The sequence below is a fragment of the Euphorbia lathyris genome, chromosome 5 (genome assembly GCF_963576675.1).
Source record: "Euphorbia lathyris chromosome 5, ddEupLath1.1, whole genome shotgun sequence".
In the NCBI taxonomy this organism is placed as follows: domain Eukaryota; kingdom Viridiplantae; phylum Streptophyta; class Magnoliopsida; order Malpighiales; family Euphorbiaceae; genus Euphorbia; species Euphorbia lathyris.
Genome location: NC_088914.1, coordinates 25,875,740 through 25,897,922, shown reverse-complemented (window position 1 = coordinate 25,897,922; position 22,183 = coordinate 25,875,740).

Sequence of the window (22,183 nt, the reverse complement as noted above, 5' to 3'; positions counted from 1 at the left end):
TACATCATACTCCCTCCATTTAGTTGGTTGGAGTAAGCCTAGAGAAGGGGTTGTGAAGCTGAATACGGATGGCTCCTGCCTTAGCAATGGCAGAATTGCTGCCGGAGGAGTTCTTCAGGATGCTGGTGGCGCTTGGCTGGCTGGGTTTACCCATAACTTGGGGATGGGCTCGTCATTTTCTGCGGAGCTCTGGGGTATTCTGTCAGGTATTAAACTTGCCATTCGCATGGGTGTTAAGAGGCTTTTGGTGGAGTCTGACAATTTGGAGGCAATCAACAGGACTTCTGATAGCCAGGCTTTTTATCTTAATAGCCAGAATCTTATCAAAACTATTTTGAGGCTTCGTCCTGCCTTTGAGGCTCTTAGTTTCTCCCATATTTATAGGGAGCAAAACCGCGTGGCGGATCGCTTGGCAGCTGCTGGGCATGGGGGGATGTTAGGTGTTTCTACCCTTTCTGTTCCTCCTTCTTTTCTTTTGTCTATTCTTCTCGAGGATAGGGTTGGGGTCAGCCTTCCTAGACTGATCCCGGGTTAGGTTTTTTGTTCGTTTGTTTTCCTTTCCTTTTCCTACCAAAAAAAAATACTCCCTCCATTCCATTATATAGGTCATTCTAGCAATTTAGTTTTTTCCCTAAATATAAGTCATTCTAGGATTCCAAGAACTTTTAGTTTAGTTTTTTGGTCCAAATATTAATTTTTTTGTATTGGTACATGTGTTTTTTAATATTCCAATACTTATTCCCCAATAGTGACATGAGAGAGAATTTTTTTTAGTTAATCAATATATTTCTTAATTTGTGTGAAATAACCTAGAATGACTTATATAATGGAATGGAGGGAGTATTAATTTACTTTGCATTATGTAATGTTATGTTTGAACTTTTAAAGTTTACGTAAATCTTCTATTTTTAGACATAATTTACATAAAGTTGGACTTAATTTAGGTAAAGTTGTATTTTACAAAAAGAAATCATCAACTTTGCAAAAAATCAAGTTTCACATAGAATTTTTGAACTTTATGTAAATCTTCTATTTTTAGACAGAATTTACTTAAGGTTGGACTGAATTTACGTAAGTTGCTAGTTTACAAAAAAAAAAATCACTAATTTTCCTAAAAAATCATACTTTCATGTAAAACCTTTGAACTTTATGGAAATCTTCTATTTTTAAACATAATTTACGTTACGTGAGGTTACGTAAATTCACTGTTCGAAACGACGGCCGCCTGACCGCCTAGGTGCTCAAAATCGAGAATCTGCCCCGATTTTCTATGATTAGTCCCTCTAGGCGTTTTATTGACTCCTAGGCGATTTTCAGCCGCTTGGGCTCCGCCTAGATCACCTCGACACCACCTAGACGCTCGAAATCGAGAATCTGTCCCGATTTTCTATGATTAGTCCCTCTAGGCGTTTTATTGACTCCTAGGTGATTTTCAGCCGACTGGGCTCCGCCTCGACACCGCCTAGACCGCATAGGTACCGCCTAGACGATAATGAACAAAAGTATTTTTAATTGTGAATTTTTTTTGTTTTATTATAATTCACTTTAAAGTTTGTTTCAATAATATTGTGGTTGAAATGTTGATGTTTGCACAATTTTAAAGATATATGTTATAAATATACGTGTTTTTCTATATTAAATAATTTTATATTATTATTTTAGATAGTATAATATATATTTTAATTGAATTTATACAATAATTTGTTGATTAATAAATAAAAAATATAAAACTATAAATCCGATTAATCTCCAACTAATCCCCGATTAATCCTCGAAGGCCCTGTCCGTCCGACTAGTGCCTACTATTTTTTGCAACCTTGGTTAAATTATATAACATTATGTTACGTTATATTATGTTATGTTACATTAAGTTAGAGATTGTAAGCTCAATGATTGTTTATAAATAAATGAAAGTTTAAAGAAATAAAAAAAAATTAAGGATTTACAAATTGAGCTTACAATCCTAAGAATTTATAAATTGAGTTTACAATCCTAAAGGTTTATAAACTGAGCTTATATTTATTACTTTATGTTACGTTAGGGATTGTAAGCTCAATGATTGTTTATAAATAATGGAAAGCTTAAAGAAATAAAAAAAAGTTAAGGATTTATAAATTGAGCTTACAATCTTAATGATTTAAATAAATGGGTAAATTCCAAAAAAATCCCCTGTGGTTTCATATTGTTCAAAAAAAACCTCTGTGGTTTGTTTTTACCAAAAAAAAAGGAGCGTGGTTTACGCCGTTACCCGAAAAACGGAAAATGGCTTAACACCGTTAAAAGTACTGACGTGGCAAGGGGTAAAGTTGGAAAAACGATTTTTTTTTTTTATTTATTTTTTTTTTCTTCTTCTTCTGGGCATTTTTTCGAGCTAGGGGGTAGGGAAGGAGGGCATTTTTTCTTCTTCTTCAATGGCGGCGCTGGTATCTCCACTGGCACCGGACAAGACGACTGTTGATTTGTGTAGGAGTGTTTTTTATTTTTTATTTTTTTATTTTTTATTTCTTCTTCTTCTGGGCATTTTTTCTTCTTCTTCTTCTTCAATGGCGGCGCTGGTATCTCCACTGGCACCGGAGAAGACGACTGTTGATTTGTGTAGGAGTGGTTAGGTTTCTGTAAAAAAATTATTGTTCACAGTGGCTTAATTAAATGTGGTGTTTGTCCGTTCGTGTTGTATAATTAGCGAGATCAGAGCGGCGAAGATTGGGAAAGGAATTGAAATTAAATCTCATCTGAAACAAAATTGACGGTGAAGAAAGAGTGATTCAGTCAGCATTGTTGAAGATCTGTTTTTCAGTAGTAGTATTGGCACTTGCCAGGTTCATCAATTCTCGAGGTACATGAGGAAGAAGAAGTGGGTTTGTTTGCCCTTTTCTTTTGTCTTATTTGCATAATAAGGCCAAATTAAAAATTAATTACCATATGCCAAATTTAGTTAAGCAAAATAACAGAGTTAAAATCATAAAATATGAAGTAGAGGAAAAATGAAGAAGATTCATGAGATTTTGACTTGGTTTTCTGTACAATGAATAGGTTTTGAAAATGGGGATTTTGATGCAGAATGTGGGGAGTTGGTGCATAAGTTTAGTGGGTGATCGGTGGAAACTGGCGAATTGGCAGTGCATAGATTTTAAAAAAGCCAGAGGTGTAACACGCCATAGCCATGCCATGGATTTCTGGAAATTTCCAGAAATCCTGGAGAAATTACCATAATTCTGGAATCAGAATTTAGAGGAGGAGGAGGAGGAGGAGGAGGAGGAGGAGGAGGAGGAGGAGGAGGAGGAGGAGGAGGAGGAGGAGGAGGAGGAGGAGGAGGAGGAGGAATAAAAAAAATTCAGAATTTTCAATTTTACCCCTCTATTTTAACAATGTTAAGTCATTTTCCGTTTTTCGGGTAACGGCGTAAACCACGCTCCTTTTTTTTTTTTGGTAAAAACAAACCACAGAGGTTTTTTTTGAATAACATGAAACCACAGGGGATTTTTTTGGAATTTACCCTTTATAAATTGAGTTTCGTTACATTACGTTACATTAAGCAAAGTTATGATATGCTATGTTACATTACGCTAAATTACATTATGTTACATTATATTAAATTACGTTATGCTAGGTTACGTTTTATTATGTTATCTTATGTTACGTTACATTAACTTTCTCGACATTACGTTACGTTATGTTACGTCATGTCACCTTACATCAAATTATGTTATGTTATGTTACGTCACATTATATTTTTTTCGAAAGAGAAATCCATTAATGCTGAGAGTTATTACAGAAATTCAGAAACAGAAAGCGAAACAAAACTCGGAATTACATCATAAAATAACGACGTCACATTATATTATGTTATATTATATCATGTTATGTTACGTTACGTTATATTACGTTTCGTCATGTTACATTATGTTACATCACGTTACATTACGTTACGTCGCGTTATGTTACGTCATGTTATTTTACGTTACATTACGTTACGTTACCTTACATTGAGCAAAGTTGCGATATGCTACATTACGTTACCTTACATTGAGCGAAATTACAATATGATATGTTACATTACACTAAGATACGTTACGCTAAATTACTTTATATTACGTTACATTGCGTTGCATAGCGTTACGTTACGTTACGTTACGTTACGTTACGTCACGTCACGTCACGTCACGTCATGTTATGTTACGTCACGTTACGTTATGTTACGTTACGTCACGTTACGTTATGTCAAGTTATGTTACGTTACGTTACGTCACGTTACATTACATCACGTTACGTTATGTTATGTCACGTTACGTTATGTCACGTTTGGCAACGTTAAGTTACATTACGTTCGGTAATGTTAAGTTATGTCACATTAAGTTACATTATGTTACATCATATTAAGTTATGTTATTTACATCACATTAAGTTACGTTACGTTATGTTTCAGTTTGGTAATCTTTCAGTTCAGTAATATTTTAGTTTAGTGATGTTTCAGTTCAGTGATGTTTCAGTTCAGTAATATTTCAGTTCAGTAATGTTTCAGTTCTATAATATTTCAGTTCAGTAATGTTTTAATTCAGTAACATTTTAGTTCAGTAATGTTTCATTTCCGTGATATTTCAGTTCAGTAATATTTCAATTCAGTGATGTTTCAGTTTAATAATGTTTCGGTTTAGTAATATTTCAATTCAGTGATATTTCAGTTCAGTGATATTTTAGTTTATTTATGTTTCAGTTGAGTAATGTTTTGGTTCAGTGATGTTTCAGTTGAGTGATGTTTCAGGTCAGTGATGTTTCCGTTCAGTAATGTTTCAGCTTGGTAATCTTTCAATTCAGTAATGTTTTAGTTCAGTGATGTTTCATTTAGTAATATTTCAGTTCAGTGATGTTTCAGTTCAGTAATGTTTCAGTTCTGTAATAATTCAGTTCAGTAATGTTTTAGTTCAATGATATTTCATTTCAGTGATGTTTCAGTTCAGTAATGTTTCAGTTCAGTAATATTTCAGTTCAGTATTGTTTCAGTTTAGTAATGTTTCAGTTCAGTAATGTTTCAGTTCAGTATTGTTTCAGTTCAGTAATGTTTCAGTTGAGTAATGTTTCAGTTTAGTGATGTTTTAGTTTAGTGATGTTTTAGTTCGGTAATGTTTTAGTTTAGTAATGTTTCGGTTCAGTAATGTTTCGGTTCAGTGATATTTCAGTTCAGTGATGTTTCAATTCAGTAATATCTCAGTTTGGTAATGTTTAGTTCAGTGATGTTTCAGTTCAGTGATGTTTCCATTCAGTAATGTTTAGTTCAGTAATGTTTTAGTTTAGTAATGTTTCAGTTCAGTGATGTTTCATTTCAGCGATATTTCAGTTCAATGATTATTCAGTTGAGTAATATTTCAGTTTAGTGAGGTTTCAGTTCAGTAATGTTTCAATTCAGTGATGTTTCAGTTTAATAATGTTTCAGTTTAGCAGTATTTCAATTTAGTGATAAAACATTACTGAACTGAAACAACACTGAACTGAAATATCACTGAACTAAAACATTACTCAACTGAAAAAGTACTGAACGAAAAGAATACTAAACTGAAACATTATTAAACTGAAACATTATTGAATTGAAACATCACTAAACTGAAAACATCACTGAACTGAAACATTACTGAGTTGAAACATCACTGAACTGAAACATTACTGAGCTAAAACATCACTAAACTAAAACATCACTGAACTGAAACATTACTCAACTGAAATATTACTGAACTGAAACATCACTCAACTGAAACATTACTGAACTGAATCAACACTAAACTGAAATATCACTAAAATGAAACATTACTAAACTGAAACATCTTGAGGATTTATATATTGAGTTTACAATCCTGAGGATTTATATATTGAGCATACAATCCTAAGGATTTATAAATTGAGCTTATAATTATTACGATATGTTACGTTACGTTACATTAACTTACATCACGTCATGTTATGTTACGTTAAGGATTGTAAGCTCAATGAATGTTTATAAATTTGAGCTTATAATTACTACGTTACGTTTGGTTATGTTATGTTTGATACGTTACGTTACGTTATGTTACGTTACATTATGTTACATCATATTACGTTATGTTACGCTACGTTACGTCACATTACATAACGTTATGTCACGTCACGTTGTGATATGTTATGTTCGGTTGGGGATCGTAAGCTCAATGATTGTTTATAAATAAAAGAAAGCTTAAAGTAATAAAAAAACCTAAGCATTTACAAATTGAGCTTACAATCTTAAGGATTTGTAAATTGACCTTACAATGCTAAGAATTTATAAATTGAGCTTATATTTATTAACGTCACGTAAAGTTACATTACATTACGTTACTTCATATTAAGTTACGTTACATCATATTAAGTTACGTTACGTTACATTAGGAACTGTAAGCTTAATGATCGTTTAGCTTAGCTTAGGTTAGGTTACACTATGTTACGTTGCATTACGTTACATTGCATTATATTACATTACGTTGCATTATGTTACATTACGTTATGTTACGTTACGTTACGTTACGATACGATACGTTACGTTACGTTACGTTACGTTACGTTACGTTACGTTACGTTACGTTACGTTACGTTACGTTACGTTACGTTACGTTACGTTACGTTACGTTACGTTACGTTACGTTACGTTACGTTACGTTAATCTAAGTTACGTCACATTACATTATGTTACATTACTTTGCGTTATGTTACGTTAAACTAAGTTACATTACGTTACTTTACATTAGGTTACGTTACGTTAAGGATTGTAAGCTCAACAATTGTTTATAAATAAAAGAAATCTTAAAGTAATAAAAAAACCTAAGCATTTATAAATTGAGCTCACAATCGTAAGGATTTGTAAATTGAGCTTACAATGCTAAAGATTTATAAATTGGGCTTATATTTATTAACATCATGTTAAGTTACATTACGTTAAGTAACGTTAAGCTACATTATATTATGTTATGTCATGTTAAGTTACGTTACATCATATTATGTTACATTACGTTACGTTACATTACATTATTCTAAGTTGCGTTATTCTAAGTTACGTTACATTATTATAGGTTATGTTACATTACGTTATGTTATTCTAAGTTACATTGCGTTATTGTAAGTTATGTTACATTACGTTATGTTAGTTATATTAAGTTACGTAAGATTACGTTACGTTTGATAACATGACGTTATGTTACATTACGTTACGTTACGTTCGATAACATGATATTACATTACATTATTCTAAGTTATGCTACATTACGTTACTTTACGTCACGTTAAGTTACATAAGATTAAGTTACGTTCGATAACATGACATTACGTTACGTTATGTTACATTACATTACGTTATGTTACATTACGTCACGTTATGTTATGTTACGTTACGTTACGTAATGTCATGTCACATAACGTGTATGTTACGTTACATTACATTGCGTAATGTCATGTCACATCATATTACGTTGTGTTATGTTACGTTACGTTACACTAAGTTACGTTATGTTCGGTTGGAGATCGTAAGCTCAATGACTGTTTATAAATAAATGAAAGCTTAAAGAAATAAAAAAGCTAAGGATTTTAATTTGAGCTTACAATCCTAAGGATTTATATATTGAGCTTACAATCCTAATGATTTATAAATTGAGCTTATAATTATTATGATACGTTATGTTACGTTACGTTACGTTAACTTATGTCACGTCATGTTACGTTACGTTAGGGATTGTAAGCTCAATGATTGTTTATAAATTGAGCTTATAATTACTACGTTATGTTAGGTTATGTTATGTTTGTTACTTTACGTTACGTTACATTATGTCATGTTACGTCACGTTATGTTACGTCACGTCACATTACGTTATATTACGTTACATTATGTTCGGTTGAGGATCATAAGCTCAATGATTGTTTATAAATAAAAGAAAGCTTAAAGTAATAAAAAAACCTAAGCATTTACAAATTGAACTTACAATCTTAAGGATTTATAAATTGAGCTTACAATGCTAAGGATTTATAAATTGAGCTTATATTTATTAACATCACATTAGGTTACATTACGTTAGGTAACATTAAGTTACATTACGTTACGTCATATTAAGTTACGTTACGTCACATTAAGTTACGTTACGTCACATTAAGTTACGTTACGTTAATATTACGTTACGTCATGTTACGTTAAATTACGTTACGTTAGTATTATGTTACGTCAAATTACATTACGTTACTACTCCCTCTATTCCTATATAAGTGTCGTTTAAGGATAAAGCTCAAATATTAACAATACTTTAAAAGTCCACTTTTATCCTTTATTAATAGGCAATCATTAATTCTTCTCTCACCTCCCAAAACAACTTTCTGTTTCATCTTTCTCAATCTCAAAGCATGCGACACCTCCATCTTCTTCAGAATTCAATTTTCTCTCTCCTTTGTTATTCAGTTTTTTTTAATTTTCAACAATCAATGAATTACAATAGGTTGCTCCTTCAACTTCCTCTAAATTCTGCACATAAATATATTTACCGCCATTTTTTGAGAATTTTCGGTTTGATTTGAATATTGAACCGCTTAGAGAAGGAGATAGAATAAACCAAATCGATTTAAATTTAGAACCATATGTAGAACAAGATGGAAATCATAGCAGTGCTCAATTGGAAGAAGAATTACAACAAGGTATGAATCTTCATAATTTAGCATTTTTCATTAGAAAGCTTGTAACTCTGAAATCGTATAAGAAGACTAGCAATTGAAATTTTTCCAAACTTGAAATTACAATAGGAAGCTTGTCTGTGTTAATAAAAATGGGATTTAATGATATTTTAAGTAATTGGGTTTAGTATGAATTTAATTGTCTTAGACTGTTGTTCATAAATATATTTCTTGGAGCCTATTTAGTTGTTATAGGTTTTGTGCTGCAGATTTTTGTTTGTATGTGGGGTGTAATGCTTATGCCTTTGTACAATTTTTGTCCTTTGATTCATTATAAAATCTGTTTTCATTTTTAAGATTAATAAAATCATAATTTCATTGTGAAATGGATGCTCATGCCTTTGTATAATTAGTGTGCTTTTGTTTCATTGTTGAATTAGTTTTACTCTTTTGATTATGAAGCAGATGGTAGCATCAACAGGAAAAAGAAAAATTTGAGCAATGCTGAACGGAGAGCTATCTATATGATGCTATTACAAAAAAGTGTTGACGGGAAATTAAAAAAGAGTGTCAAGAGGTGTCATCTATTTTATCGGTTTCGATTCGTACTGTTCAACGAATTTGGAAACAATCTAAAACCTCTTTAACCGGGGATGTGTCAAGTAGGAAACCTTCAAATTGTGGTCGAAAAAGAGTTCATATTGATATTGATCGAATTCGTGCGGTTTCTTTTTCTGACAGGACAACTCTTCAATCTTTGGCTAGTTCTTTGAAAATTAGCACGACTAAAACCGCGAAATTGTTGAAGGAAGGAATTATACGAAGACATTCGAATGCTATTAAACCGTTTTTGAAAGAAGAAAATAAAGTATCGCGGCTGAAATTTTGCATATCAATGCTCGAAGAAAATAGCTTACCTCATGAACCAATTTTCAAAGGCATGTTCAATATTATACATATTGATGAAAAGTGGTTCTACTTGACAAAACAATCTGAAAATTACTACATGTTACCCGATGAAGCCGAACCAGTTCGTACATGTAAAAGCAAAAATTTTATTGGCAAAGTAATGTTTTTAGCTGCTGTAGCTCGTCCTCGATTTGATTCACAAGGAAATGAAGTTTTCTCTGGAAAAATTGGTCTATTTCCTTTTGTCACATATGAACCGGCTAAAAGGAGTAGTGTTAACAGAGTTGCGGGTACTTTAGAGACTAAACCGATAACTTCGGTGAATAGAGCTGTTATGCGGTCATATTTGATTGAGAAACTTTTGCCTGCTATTAGGGAAAAATGGCCAAACTGTGATAGAACAAATCCAATTTTCATACAATAAGACAATGCAAAGACACACATTGACCCGAATGATATTGAGTTTTGTGAAGCAGCTAAGCAAGATGGATTTGATATTCGGATCATGTGTCAACCTGCAAACTCTCCAGACCTGAATATTTTGGACATTGGCTTCTTTCGTGCTATTCAAGCCTTACAGACTAAGGAGCCTGCTAAAACAACCGACGAGCTTCTAAATGCTGTTGTGAAATCATTTGATAAATTTTCTACGGTTTTATCTAATCGTATTTTTTTATCATTACAGTTGTGTATGATCGAAATCATGAAAGCAAGAGGTTGCCATGGATACAAAATTACACATATCAACAAAGCAAAGTTAGAAAGACAAGGGAAGCTTCCTCTTCAATTGAACTGCGATGCAGTGTTGGTTCAAGATGTTCTGGAATTTTTGAACAACTAATTTACATTCATATGGATTTTGTTTTGTAAGTGAACTACAATTTCAAATATTTAAATATTGTGGATTTGATTTTGATAAAGCAAATTACAGTTTTAAATATAGTGAATTAATTTTTTTATATTTATATGATGATAACAACCTGTAAAGTAAACTAATGATCATAATCCATATGTATTAATCAGATGGTAGTATCATATCCATAAAAATATCTAGTGTCTTTCTTATTGTTATAGATGTCTCATTATTTTTAGGATTAAGTCTCTATGAACAGAATGCTCTATTCCAGCAAAGAAGTAAAATGCACAAATAATAAAAATGTCGTTTAACCCACTTTCTTTCTAGGATTAGAATTGACATGTTAACCAAAAAATGATACGAAATGACACAAATATTAATATTATCGTTATATTTTTTCGTGTGTTTACATATCAATTTAAATAACACAACACAGACCTGAATTTGAAACCACACGAATACGACATTAACACGATACAAAGATGAACCCGATAATTTTCACCTCTAATCCGAACACCCTAAATAAATGTGATTCTAAAATGGTGCAATTTTACCTCTAACATTGACTGCCAATGTTAGAGGATAAAATTGCACCATTTTAGACGTTAAGGAATGTTAGGGTATTTTTACGCCTTATCCTTTGCCAAAATAAACAAAAACTTTGCCAAAATAAACAGGAACTTTGCCAAAATAAACAAGAAATTCGCAAATTATAGCATCCAAAAAGACATATGCTCCTTCAATCATAATGATAAAGGTAATACCAACAAGAATATGTTCTAGCTGTGTAAATTAAATTGCAGAAAAAATACCCAATATAAGTCAAAAACTAATCATTTATGTCTGATACATCAGAGAATGGGAATAAAAAATTTCAACATAGTCCATATTACTTGTTGAAGTTCATAATCCTTGAAATTATCTCCATCTTCTGCATCTGGAAATCTGTTCAGATCAAAGCCAAGATCAGCAGGTAGATTCAAATCGAAATCTAAAACCTTCCGATTCTTCTCCGCTACCTTCTCATTCTTATCTTCCATTGATTCCATGGCTCCTTGAAGTGGAGTCTCAAAGCTTTAATTCAAATCTTCTTCTCATTCTTGCTCCAAATTTTTCACAGAACACCATCTTTTTATACCAGATTTAAACATATCTAAGAAAACTCTCCATATTCTCAAGGACTCTCAAGATTTCGTTACTCATTATTTGCTTTGGAGGTTGGGTTTTTTGTTTTGGATATGAGTTTAATTACTCCAAAAAAAGACAAAATAGTAATAGGGGTAAATAAGTCTAATATGGATACTATTATGTAGAATGACATTTATTTGGGTTTTTTTAAAAAGTGTTTAAACGACACTTATATAGGAATGGAGAGAGTATTATACAAATGTGAGAACCAAATACGTGGTGTTACTATTATTTATTTGTAAAAAGAATCACTGGTATTTTTACTAATTAAAATCAAGAATTAAAAATTATATAAAAAAATCTTGTTTAAAAAAAAAGATATAAAAAAATCTAGCTTACTCGGAAATTTATGGGTAGCATTAATTGTAATTAATCATTACAAAGGAAAGTGGGTTGGATCAAATTGATTTACTAGTTTTGTATCCTTTTTCTTCAATCTTTTTCCGCAGCTTTAAAAAAAATTGGGTATACAAATATTCTTGAAAATTGGATTCATATACATAGGAATAGTAAAAACCTTTGATTTGGTTTTTGAATTATTTAATTAAATGATAAGTGACTTTCATGTCATCAGGTAGCCTTTTCATAACATTAAATAATAAATTTAAATCTAGACCATTGGATCTTGATCCAATGGCTATTAAACATTCACTATGTATGAGTGCTCACCATTGAAAACAACCTCATATATATATATATATGTATTATTATAAGATAAACTCTATAATAATCCAAGGGATGTGGTCGAGTGGTAAGGGCTCTTCCACCCTTAACCAAAGAGTGAAGGTTCAAACTTCACATTGGGTATGGAGCAATCTAAGCTTAAGGTTGTAAGAGTTTCTCAATTAAGCTTAATGGTGGATATCAGTGAGATCTATCTATATATTAAATCTGTAGAAAGTATTTCTGATGTGTCAAATTTTAACACCTTCTTTGTTGACATGTCATTTTTCTAATCCCTTGCATTCTAGCATTTCACGTCCTTTTACACGGTTCATTTTCCCCCTTTTTCAGCCCTCATTCCCAATTCTTCTTTCTCCTCAACTGCTTCTTCAAATAACTCATCTGCTCTCATTTGCGTCTCCAATTTTTCGCTGCCGCTCTCTCTTTCCGACGTTATCTTTACCACTCTGGCTTCTTCTCTAAGCACAGGTATTTCACATATTGATTTTTGCTTTAAATTTGAGTTTAAGAGTATATATGTTTAGGTTTCTTAGATGATTTTTGCTTTAAATTTGAGTTTAAGAGCATATAGTTTTAGGTTTCTTAGATTCATGTTGGAAACTTAAGGTTAATTAGTTAGAAGATTGATTTTCACTTCAAAATTGATTTTAAGAGCATAACTCTTTTTTTTCTAAGATTTATGTTGGAAATTCAAGTTTATCATAGTTGGCACATTGATTTTTGCTTCACATTGATTTTCGCTTTTGTTATAATATCTGCAACATCACCCTCATTTGTGAATTGCTTCTTTTGGAGTTTGAATCGATACTTCTGTTAGACATCCCATGCCTTTGGTTTCAATTGTAGGCGTGATGGGCTGTGTTTGGGATCCAAATCCAAACAATTGGATTCATATGGTACTCCATGTTCTTCTGATTCATTTCTTTTAAAAATGTTGGATTCCTAAACCCCTTATGAACAATAGTTTTTCACTTACCACTTTGATCAACTTTGGGTTTATCTGTAACTGTTTTTTATTTGGGTTTGTTTTTGAGGTAATTGAGTCTCTTCGCCTGCAGTTGTAGACAACATTAATCTTAGAGGTAGATTGATTTCTCTTTCTCTTTTTCTTTTTTTTTTAATTTTTATTCATTTGGTGTCATCACACTTGGATTTTGTTTTCCTTCTGTGTTTTTTCTTCCTCTAACTTTATTCACTTGGTGCTCTAATATTGATTTTCTCTTTCAGCATAGGGCTGACCAGGAGACCATATTCTTGAAGGAGGAACAACTGAAAGTTTGGATTGCACGTGGATTTTCTTACCGGTAATACTTTGCACTCATGTATTTTGCTAATTTTGTTGCCAATAATCCTTGGAGTTTGTATCTCCAATTTTATTTCTAAGCACACGAGGAATGGCAGTGATTTTTCTTCTTCTTTTACTATTTCAATATGAGTTTTAACTATTTGTGAGTTACTTGCCTTTTTTATGGTTGTGACTCTTCGATTTATTCTCCCCCTCTTGCAAACTGGTGATTTGAGAGGTCGATGCTGCACTTGTTTCTCTATAATGGTAATCTGTTGTTGTTCACTTACACTTCAATTGTTTATGGTGTTCAACAAATTTTCTCCCACTTTTCTCCCATGGTAACCTTTACACCTTGCAGCATCACAAGGTATAGATTCTTGCTAGATTTAAGTTTTATGGCTTTTTGCCTTTTTTTTTCCTTTCTTAGTTTTATTATTAATCTTTGGATATTATTTTACAATTTCAGGTTCTCTTCTTAGTCAACCCTGATGAGATGGAAGAAACCAAGGTAAATTCCGAAGAGGAATAAAAACTCTATCAAAAATAGGAATAAAAAAATTCCATATTTTGGGTTTCATTAGTGTGATTCTTTCTTTTTGGTGAGATTTTACTCATTGTAATTTCTGCTTTTGAATTTGAAGTTGATAATTTTGACAGTTAAATTTGCTTAGTGGTTTTTAATCAAGTTCATTATTTCATAATTCTGTGTTACTGTCTGTATCATATGGATATAGTTTGCAACTTCCATCTAATAATTCCTCTCTCCATTTATGTTTTTTTTATCGAAGGGAAATGCAAGCAGCATCCTGGATCGTGGTTCAATTTACATTTCAGGGATAGTGGCTTCAATCCAGGGTTTATTTTCATTCCCATTTTAGCGGGTATTTTTTCTTTCACTTTTTTCTAATGTTTTAGTTTAACTTCAATAATTCTTGCTTACAAAAAGGTCACTATCGCTGAATTGAAGTGAAGGACCAGATTTAACTTCTGTCTCGCCACTGATTTAAACTAACACTATTGTAAATATATTGATTTTCTGTTTAGCACTTCAATTCCAGTTCAATGCTTTAATTGGATATAACTTTATCAGTTTTAGCACGAAGCATATGAGCAATGCAATAGTGATACTTTTCAAGTATTATTCTTAATAAGACTCAAGGATTTATTTGTAATTATTTACATTGAATAGGGGCTTTTAAGTATTTTTACTATATTAATTAGAAAGAGCCGTTGTAATGGAACGGATATATAAGGGTAGTTAGAGCTTGTTTTAGGTTAAGGAAGATTTGGGGATTTTCTAATTCTGTAATTTCTCTGTTCATCAATTCAAGTTTTTTGGTTCTTCATTCAATTCTGATATGGTATCAGAGCTACAATCGTTTCCGCATTCGTTTTTCTCTTAATTCAACAAATCAATGTTGAATTTTTGTTCATCTGTTCTGGTTTTGAACAGATTCTTTCTTCTTCCTCAAATCGATCTCGATTTGTGCTTCTTTTCTTTCTTTGAAACCCTAGGTTTCATTCTCTCAATTTCCTGCAACATTCATCAATCTTTGCGTTCATCATGACAAATCCTCCGACTACGGTTTTACCAGATCCGTCGCTTAATCCTTCTAGTCATTTTTATCTTCATCCAGGAGAGAATCATGGCCTTTCTCTTGTCTCTAAGGTTTTAGATGGCAAGAACTATTATTCTTGGCGTCGTGAGATGGAGCGGGCTTTAAAAGCTAAGAACAAGATTGTTTTTGTCAATGGCACACTCAAACCACCTCCAGTTGATGATGCTCTTCGTCCGGCATGGGATCGGTGTAATACTATGGTGTTTACTTGGCTATCGCGTTCAGTTTCGCCTATTATCGCACAGAGTCTAACCTGGTTTGAGAATGCTTTTGATGCTTGGGCTAATTTGAAGGCACAGTTTACACAAGGCGATTCTCTCAAGATCTCGGAATTACAAGATGAGTTTTATTCCTTTACACAAGGTTCTTATTCTGTTTCTGAATATTTTACTCGACAGATGATAGTTTGGGAGGAATTAATGAGTTATCGTCCATTACAACTCTGTTCTTGTACTCCTATTTGTCGTTGTGCCTCGGTTCTTAAACAGGCTAAGAAATATCAAGATGAGGATTATGTCATTCGGTTCTTACGTGGTCTCAATTCTGATTATAGTTCTATAAGGTCTCAAATTCTTCTTATGAGGCATTTTCCTGAGATTAATGAGGTTTTCTCTATGGTTGTTCAACAAGAAAGACAGTTAGCTGGTGTGGCTATGCTTGTTGTGGATTCTTCAATCAATTATGCTCGTAGTTCAAAACCAGAATCTAAGAAGAAATGCAGTCATTGTGATAAGTCTGGTCATACTGTGGACCAGTGCTATCGTAAACATGGTTTTCCAAAGGATTTTAAGTTTACCAAGAAAGGTTCTACTGGTGCTTCCAATAGTCAGGCTAATTTGACTGAAGGACCAGGTTCTTCAAGTCATACTGATGTTTCCATGCCTAATCCTTCTACATCAGATTCTGTTATAGCTTCTCGTTCTTCTACAACTCAGCCTTTTCAGTGCCTTGCAAACTTGTCTTTGACATCCGAACAGGTTGATTCTCTTGTGCAGATACTTCAATCTACTCAATCTAACTCTCATCATGTGAGCAACATTGTCACAACCTATGATTCAGGTATTAACACTCTTTCTATAAATACCAATACATGTGATTGGATTCTTGATTCAGGTGCTACAGATCACATTGCTAATACCTTAGATGTATTTATTAATCTTAGACCTGTTAGTCATGTTAATGTTAGATTACCTAACAATGCTGTTATTCCTGTTACTCAAATGGGGGATGTTAGAATTTCTGATGCATTACTACTACATGATGTTTTCTATATACCATCATTTCATTTAAACATAATTTCTGTTAGTCAATTAGTTCAAGATACATCTCTTCATTGTATCTTTATGACTGGCTCTTGTCAGATATACAATGTCAAACATCTGGAGATGACTGGTTTAGCTGACATCCTATTGGCAAAGGCTGCTATTCATAGAGGGCTTTATCATCTTCAGTCTACAAAGCCAGCAGTCTCATCTCTAGTGCATAGACCATCATCCTTACATATTATGTCTTATACTTTTAATAATGTTGTTAATCATGTTGTTTCTCCTGCTGTTTTTGATTCTGTTCAGTTGTGGCATTATCGGTTAGGCCATGTTCCTTTACCTAAGATAGATTTAATAAGGAAGAATCATTCTTTTGTTGTTCCAAGTTGTACTACTTCTTCTTTTCAGTGTACTATTTGTCCTCTATCTAAGATGAAGCGTTTACCTTTCCCTGATAGTACAACTAGAACTGATTCTCCTTTTAGTTTAGTTCATCTTGATGTATGGGGACCATTTGCCACTGTTTCTAATAATGGATATAGATATTTTCTTACTGTTATTGATGATTATACTCGATTTACTTGGATTTTCTTGTTAAAAAGTAAGGATCAAGCTCCTACTTGTATTGAAGGCTTTTACAAATATGTGCTTGTTCAGTTTAATATCTCTATCAAAGGTATTCGTACTGATAATGCTCCAGAATTAAAAATGGAGAGTTTTTGTTTAGCTAAGGGCATCAAACATCAATTTAGTTGTCCTTATACCCCTCAACAAAACAGTATTGTTGAAAGGAAGCATCAGCATTTGTTGAATGTTGCTCGATCCCAAGCTACTTTACCTATGTCTTTTTGGGCAGATTGCATATTGCACGCTGCATATCTTATTAATATGATGCCTAGTGCTTTCTTGAATAATAGTACTCCTTATCTTCAATTATATAACACTGAACATGATTACAGCAATTTAAGAGTTTTTGGATCTTTGGTATATATTTCCAATTTGAAACACAAAGGTAAATTTGATCCTAGAGCTAGACCTTGTCTTTTTATGGATTTTAAAGCTAATGTTAAAGGGTATAGAGTTTTTGATTTACATACTCATACTTACACTATATCAAGGGATGTAAAATTCTTTGAATTGTTTTTCCTTATGCTACTATACAGTCTCATTCTTCTCTTACTCCTGTTTTATTTCCTCAGCTTAGTGACTCTTTTGCTGCTGATCTGGAAATGACCAATGTCGACTTGGATTCCTTGTCTTACTCTAACATACATCAGCACACACATAGTACACCTTCCATTGTTTCTCCTTCTGTGCAGGACATTCAGCCCTTACAAGGACCTTTGGCTCAGGAATCTACTGAAACAGAGTCTGTTCCTCCTATTCCGGAACAATTTGTTCCTTTAGTGGATAACAATGCTTCAAAGGATGTCACTGCAGCCATCACACCCGACATTCCCTCTACTGTTCTGCCTGTTCCTTCTCAAGATATTATCAATCCTCCTCATTCTAGAAGATCTAATAGAGTTAAACAGGTTCCCTCATATCTTCACGATTTTCATTGTAACCAGGTGCATTCTGAACTTTCTGTTCCTTCTTCTGTCCTTTATTCATTGAGTAATGTTGTTTCTTATAATCATATTTTATCCAAGCATAAAAGTTATATTTGTAATCTTTCTATTATACCTGAACCTAGAAATTACAAAGAAGCCTCTCAACATGATTGATGGAAGCAGGCTATGTCCTTAGAATTAGAAGCTTTACAAAAGACTAAAACTTGGACTTTAACCAACCTTCCAGCAGGCAAAAAGAAAATAGGTTGTCTTTGGGTTTTTAAGGTTAAGTTAAAGAGTGATGGGACTCTTGAGAGGTATAAGGCTCGGTTAGTAGCTAAGGGTTATACTCAAGTTGAAGGATTAGATTTTATAGATACTTTTTCACCTGTTGTCAAGCTAACCACTGTTAGACTTGTTCTTGCTATAGCAGCTATTAACAATTGGCCCCTTTACCAATGTGATGTTAATAATGCTTTTTTGCATGGTTTTTTGGATGAGGAAGTTTACATGGAACCTCCTCCTGGTTTGTCTTTACCTGAACCAAACCTTGTTTGCAAACTTGAAAAATCCCTTTATGGATTAAAACAAGCCAGCAGACAATGGTTTGCCAGGCTTTCTTCTTTTTTAATTCAACATCATTATCAACAATCTTCTGCTGATCATAGTATGTTTACTAAAATGGATAAAGGTAAAAATTGTATTTTGTTGATATATGTTGATGACATTATCTTAACTGGTACTAATCAACAAGAGATTGACAATATTAAGCAGTTACTCGATTTAGAATTTAAAGTCAAAGATTTAGGTGACTTAAAATACTTTCTTGGATTGGAAATTGCTAGGTCCACAAAGGGAATTAATATTTCTCAGCGAAAATACACTCTTGATATTCTTTCTGATACAGGTTTGCTAGCTGTAGACCTGTTTCCACTCCTATGGATCCAACTCTGAGATTAACAAAAGAAGACGACACAACTCTCCAGGATCCCACTTCTTACAGAAAGCTCATTGGTAGACTCATCTACCTCACTAATACCAGACCCGACATCACATTTGCTGTCAACACTCTGAGTCAGTTCCTCTCTAAACCAACTGACAAACATTACAAAGCAGCCTTGAGAATTCTCCATTATCTCAAACAAGATCCAGGCAAATGGCTGTTTTACTCTTCTACTTCTCCTCTTCAACTACAAGCTTTTTCAGATGCTGATTGGGCTACATGCCTTGACACTAGAAGATCTATTACGGGTTTTTGTGTCTTCTTAGGTACCTCTCTCATTAGTTGGAAGAGCAAGAAACAACCAACTGTTTCTAAATCCTCAACCGATGCAGAATATCATGCAATGTCCTCTGTTTCTAGTGAAATACAATGGCTTCAATATCTTTTCCAAGCCCTTAATATTCCTCATCCTCAACCAACACCTTTGTTTTGTGATAATACTTCTGCTCTTTATATTGTCAAGAACTCTACTTTCCATGAACGCACAAAACACATTGAACTAGATTGCCATTTTGTGCGTGAAAAATTCCTTTCTGGCCTTATCAAACCTTTAGCCATTTCTACTACTTTCCAAATTGCTGACATTTTTACTAAACCTCTTCCACCAAAATCTTTCTCTGTTCTTACTTGCAAGTTGGGTGTACAATCAATATACCTTCCAACTTGAGGGGGGGGGGGGGGGGGGGGGGGGGGGGTAACAAGACTCAAGGATCTATTTGTAATTATTTACATTGAATAGGGGCTTTTAAGTATTTTTACTATATTAATTAGAAAGAGCCGTTGTAATGGAACGGATATATAAGGGTAGTTAGAGCATGTTTTAGGTTAAGGAAGATTTGAGGATTTTCTAATTCTGTAATTTCTCTGTTCATCAATTCAAGTTTTTTGGTTCTTCATTCAATTCTGATAATTCTCTCTTTTTAATCACAATGTTATAAATTCGTAAGTAAACACCCATTAAAGGTTTTAGAAATATTGTTTTATCTTTTATATATTCTTTAGAAAAAATTGAATGGAAAAATATATATAGAAAGATATCATTTAAAATTAAGTCCCATTTTAATCAGAAAAAATAAAAAAATTAAGTCCCACTATTATATTCACTAATTAGTCAACCACACAATGCTGCTACAATATTCGTCAAATTATTGTTAATGAAAATTTCTAATTTAAATATATTGATATTTTAGCCATAAGGATTCTTCTTATGTTTTAGTTAACATGTTTGAGTTTTGCAAATATTGATATTATACTTTCAAATAAGGGATCTTCAATAACTTTCATGTGGACCAAATCCATATGGCTTTGACACTTTTAATTAGAAGTGTTGAATTTACAATAGGTGTAATCAGGTTCAGGTCGTTCTGTTTTCAACAGTTTGTGTTTGACCATAACCACTTTAAAATATGTTTTTTTTTTTATGTATATTAATCAACTTTGAACCAGTTTCATCAGAATTGTTTTTCATATATTAATCAGAATTGTTCTTAGCCTTTAACATGCCATACCTCGGGTATAGGATTGTCGGCCATAACTATTATTTTTCTTCCATTTAATCCAGGCCAAATGAATATTGTTTAAAGACTAATTGCTGGCTTTGGTTTGCTTAGATTGTTCAGGTGGTATACTGATGTTGGAACTTCTAGGGTGAGTAGAAGAAATTTCACGAGTTGCTGCTATGGTTTCATGAGCACAATGAAGAAGATGTAGCATCCCCTGCTCAAATGCAGTAACACATGTATTTATTAAGCACAACATAAAGTCAATCAATTAACCAGTTAGAGAATTTTTCTATCTGCTAGAAATGTAGCAGGTTGGGATGTTATTCAGGAATTTTATTGTATTTTGGGGCTCTATTTTGCAGACAAGGAATAAATAAGTTCCAAAACAATGAAATAACATTCAAGTTTTCAGATTCCCAAATCCATTTTTAGTCCAGTTGCAATGGTAAATCAGTTATGGATAATATTTAATTTGGTTGATTTGGTTTGGACAAAATCTAAAAATCACATATTCCAAAACAGAATAGTAAATCAATCATTATGGTATTTATTTTGGTTTGAGAAAAATTTGAAATCATAAAAAAGAAGTTTAAATTAAAGATGTGTAGGATTAATTATGTTTTATTTATATATTTTAAACTAAAAAAAAGGTGCAAAAATACTTTTAATATTGATATTCAGGAGTAATTTTATTCCTAACGTTTAAAATGGTGCAATTATACTCTAACATTGGCAGTCTAGAGTAATTTTATCCCTAACGTTTAAAATTGTACAATTATATAGATTAAACTTCTGGATTATGTAAAGGTACTCGATTAATTGTTACTCAATTAGGAGAACACATGATTGAAGTAGAAAAAATTACGAGATGTAACATTGGATAGAAGATTTACATTCCTCGACTTGCTTTGACTCCATTAGATATCAAATTACCGTTCAGATTTCAAAGAAGACAATATCCTTTGGTCGTATGTTTTGCAAACAATAAATAAAAGTTAAGGACAATCACTAGCACATGTTGGATTATATCTTCCACGCCCTGTATTCAACCATTGTCAAATGTATGTGACATTCCCAAGAGTTACTAGCAAAAAAAGATTAAAAAATTCCATTTCTGATGATGATGAAAAACTATATAACTCTACTCAAAATGTAGTTTTTAAAGAAGTATCTAATAATATTGACTGAACTATTCATTATTCATCACGATAAATTATAATAATTATATATTCGTTAAATCATAATATATTCAAAATTATAAACTATACATAATATCGATGAAAATACAGAAACCAACTGTGCAAAGCACGGGTAAAAAACTAGTATTCACTAAAGAGAATAGTTTTTATCTTTCATTAAAAGGTTTTATTGAAAGGTTTTATTGTGCTTATATTTTGGTGGCAAATATTTCATTTTGATAACTTTTTATATTTGCTTAAAAGGTTTTTAAAGAGAATAGTTTTTATCTTTCATTAAAAGATTATTAATTTGCACAACCATTTAATTCCGCAAAGATTTTCAAAAGTACAAATTTAGTGAGCGTATTTTTATTAAATAAAAGATATAATTTTTTAAAAGGCTATAAATACTATTCACCCTTCTAGCATTTATATTGGTAAAGGCCATGTATATTAGACCAACGTCATATTTTTAGGATATATTCTAGC